Source organism: Octopus bimaculoides, chromosome 22, assembly GCF_001194135.2.
Source record: "Octopus bimaculoides isolate UCB-OBI-ISO-001 chromosome 22, ASM119413v2, whole genome shotgun sequence".
Classification (NCBI taxonomy): domain Eukaryota; kingdom Metazoa; phylum Mollusca; class Cephalopoda; order Octopoda; family Octopodidae; genus Octopus; species Octopus bimaculoides.
In genome coordinates, this window is record NC_069002.1 from 24,654,171 (window position 1) to 24,658,575 (window position 4,405).

Genomic DNA, 4,405 nt, shown 5'->3' on the forward strand with positions numbered 1-4,405 from the left:
TATATATATACATATATATAGGTATATATATTTGTGTGTATGCATTTATGTATTTATGTACACATATATACATACGTATGATGTAATTGTGTGCGTATGCATCAATTTATAGCGATTGATTAGGTAAGCTTACCGAACCATCACAACGTTTATATGATTTGAATCTCCAACAAACCGACTCCTAATGATCAGTGGTGCATACTTTGAAAGAAATAACTTATAACAATTTTTGTTTGTTTTGGTTCATGATTGCTTCAATTTCATCCATAGACATAGATGAGGGCTTTCAAGTGACAGAAATATTTCGAGACGGCTAGTTAATGTTGATTTTTGCAAACTTCGTTCGAAGTATATAGCAAATGTTGATAACTTCCCACACACAAATACACACAGAAAACCTGTGTCACGCTTGACTTTTTCAATCAATTGCCTGTCTACACATGAATGACTTGTGTCCGGTCGTCATTCGTGGATAACGAACTTTTGTCTCAAAGAATATGATACGTTGGCTTGTAACGGGTCTCATCATTCGATATTTATATTAGGTGCTGTGCTAGATGTTGACGAAGACAGTGTTATCGGATCGTGAATATAGGGGGGAAATGGAAAGGATTATAATAATGATAATAATAATAACATCAGTAATAATAATAATAATAATAATAATAATAATAATAATAATAATAATAATAATAATAATAATAATAATAATAGTAATAATAATAATAATAATAATAATAGTGTAGCCTGAGGATTGGAATTTCTTCCAACAGTCTCATCTGTTATGCGTCAAGTAAAGCATACATTACACACTCGTCGTAAATATGCAGTGAATCAATTGACTTAGATTTTGTGAACAGACGTTTTTACAAATGACAGATTAGTTATTTGAATATGTGTGTGCGTGTGAGTGCGTGTGTACGTATATATATATGTATGTTTACGGAGATTGATAGATGAAAAGAAAATGTTATTTGCACTGTGTACAGCGAGACCTGAAACGATTATTGGCATATTAATTCTTAACACGTCTAGGCGGGTTTAGACGTAAAATGTGATGGTCGCTGTAGCGTGCGTCACAGGAAAATAACCTCTCATTATACGATTACAGTGGATTCAACACGGTCACCTCGGTCGTCATAAAACAGAGAAGTTATTGTGCTATGATGCACGCTAAAAAGATCAGCGTATTTTGTGTCTGAATCTGTCAAAACGTGTTAAGAATGAATGTGCCAGTAATTGCTCCAGGTTTTGCAGTACACGGTGCAAACGGTGATTTTTTTTCATCAGTTGGCAGATATAAGCATTAGACAGCATTTTGTTCGATGAAAGCATAAACAAGGCCAGCGACCTTGTTCAGGCTCAGAGTTCCGGTTGCTTCTGACTGATGAGACACAAAATGTCGAAATACTAGTGTTCTATAATGTCATACGCCAATGAGCCGAGTGTGTCGAATACACTTTTGCATAAAAGGAAAAGTTATTCTTTTGTCACCTACGCCTAGACATATTCATTTCAAATCTTGGCACAGGGCCAGCAATTTCGGGGTAGGGTGTGTGTCGATTATAACGACCAGTTCAACTGTTACTTATTTTATCGTGCCCCGATGGATGAAAGGCAAAGTCAACCTCGGCGGAATTTCAACTCAGAACGTAAGGACAGACGAAATGCAGCCAAGCAGTGCTCACGGTTCTGACAGCTCGCCACCTTTGCCCTGCCAAGACATATTAAGAATAAACATACAAATAGTCATATACATGTAGATGTGTGTACGTGTGTGTGTGTGTGTGTGTGTGTGTGTGTGTGTGTGTGTGTGTGTGTGTGTGTGTGTGTGTGTGTGTGTGTGTGTGTGTGTGTGTGTGCATGTGTGTGTGTGTGTGTGTGTGTATGAAGGTGGGTGATTTAGTGGCTTAAGGTATTCGGCTCACGATCATAAGGTCGTGAGTTGGATTCCTGGTGGTGCGTTGTGTCCTTGAGCAAGACACTTTGTTTCACATTGTTCCAGTCCTCTCAGCTGGCAAAAATGAGTTGTACTTGTATTTCAAGGGGCCAGCCTTATCACATTCTGTGTTACGCCGAATCTCCATGAGACCTGCACTGAGGGTATGCGCGTGTCTGTGCAGTACTCAGCCATTTGCATGCTAGTTTCACACGCAAGATGTTACGTTGATCGGATCAACTGGGACACACGTCGTCATAACCGACGGCCTGTCATTTTAAAAATGTATATATATATATATATACACATGCATTTGTGTGTATGTGGGGGTTATATATGTGTGCGTGTGCGTGCATGCATGCGTGTATGTATGTATGTATGTATACTTACAGATAATAATAGCCACAAAATGGAAGTGGCTATTTGGCGTTCATTCCTTTCTGTAAGTCAGAAGTAGCGTTTATAACATTGCTACTTTTGGGAACATGTATTTCTCAGCAACATTTATGGAAATTCAATTCACAGAATGTAAATATTATTTTTTGCAACATATTTATGAAAGCAATATCTTTGAGAGTCAACAAATTAAAGATTTGAAGTTGTTCCTTTATAAAATCAATGTTTTAATTATAATGTAAACAGTTGGGGGTGGGGTTCAGTTTAAAAACTCAGTGATTTTATATATATTTTTTCACTTTATTCACTTTTGCTTTAATCATGCTTTCATACACTTTCTGGATCATGAATACATAAATAAATTTAAAAGTTTAAAAAAATTATATCAGAATCAAATTAAGATGAAAAAAATTGTTAATATTTAAAAGAAATACAGGTACGACTGAGATATCCTCACCGGAAGCAATAAGGAAAATATATTACTGATTGCAAATTTAACGAGATTGTGAATAATTTTACGAATGATATTACCAAAGAAACGACAGATAAAAAAAACAAATGCATGAAATGAAAGAAATATAAAAAAACAAATAGTATCAATACAAACTTAATATCAGTAAATTTATTTTTAAAATTTAATATTTTTCACGAATATAACATTGATTTGAATTCATAACTGCTTGAAATTTCTACAATTTTTTAGACAAAACTGATCATTGTGGCAATAAAATAAACTTGATATCGACAGAATTTTATGAAAAAAATGTGAAATTTAAAATGAAGAACTGTTCTATTTCTCACAGCTTCAACATATTTTACTGCAATATAGCAGTTTCTAATTGAGTACGGACATTCTGGAGGTAATGATATACTTGCAGTAACTGAAGTCCAGGATCACCACAGATTTTTAAAATTTCTCACTTTTTTTTCAACTGGTGACTTTCTATCCATACATAATCAATACGGAGATTTAACATCAAACCCAACAATATATGAGGGCAAATTATATGATATATGCGAGGAGTTTAAAGTAGAAAAGACTTTAGTTTGAGAGCATACATCCGGATCTCAAGCTTGTGATATGGCTGAGTTATTGAACCACGTTTACTCTTTGTATTCACACTTTCCAATTGTGCATATGAAATAATAGCCTGTCATTCTAACACGCTGAGGAATACCACATGAATGCATTTTTATATGATACTCATAGTAACTAAATAATTTGCTATGCTTTTGTTTCAATGTATACATTAGTCCCTGACGTCGTTGACTATATATGTGTGAAGAGAAAGGAAAACGAAAACAAAACTGAAGAAAAAATACGAAAGAAATATAAGGAAGAAGAAATAAAAAAGAAAGTGCTATGATAATCTAAAATGAAATATAAATACCTAATAATGTTTTTGTATCCCACAATACTTGTCAAAATGTGGTTTTACAAATTTCAGGCAAATACTTGAATTCAAACACCGGCAGGAAATGTAAAAACTGAAAACTAACTCCGTCTTAACATCGAAGTCAACGAATATGGAATATGATTAAATTGAAGCAAGACACCTAATTTAAAAGAAAAAATAAAGCATGAAAGCATTAGAAAACATATGAAATAGTGCTTGAAGTTATGAATTTTGTGTACAATAGAATAATGTTTAAAAGTCAATAGAAGCGTTTAGTTAGGAGGCGAAGAAATATAATTAAAATCAAATCAAATAAAAACAAACAAAAGTGAAGAAATATTTTCAACGTACTTGATGCATCTCATTGGGGTTCTTCTTAATTCGTTCTGTGTACTTTTAGTGGCAATGCAAAACAATGACGGCAACTACAGACACATAGGAAGTATCATTGTCTAACTTCAGTGTGAATTTGAAGATCTTTATCGGATTTTGGCTGCAGGGAAGATAAGCTGGCATGTGAAAGGAAGCATGATATCGCGAGAAAGTTCGTGAGTTACCATTCTCTTTCTTCACCTTTAGCATTTGCAGGAGACGTGTGTAATTGTGTAAACGCTGAGACGGTAAATGTTTCATATATATATATATGTATATATATATATATATATATATATAT

General features: G+C 33.9%; 1 long non-coding RNA gene across 2 annotated transcripts in view; it reads right to left on the reverse strand.

Annotated features, from left to right (window-relative positions):
• LOC128250549 (uncharacterized) overlaps positions 1-3,846 on the reverse strand; it is a 58,071-nt gene extending 54,225 nt beyond the window's left edge. For both annotated transcript variants that reach the window (XR_008266580.1, XR_008266581.1), the window contains exon 1: positions 3,727-3,846. This is a non-coding gene — a long non-coding RNA (uncharacterized LOC128250549). The remainder of the gene's footprint in view (positions 1-3,726) is intronic.
• Between the last annotated feature and the right edge of the window lie 559 nt (positions 3,847-4,405).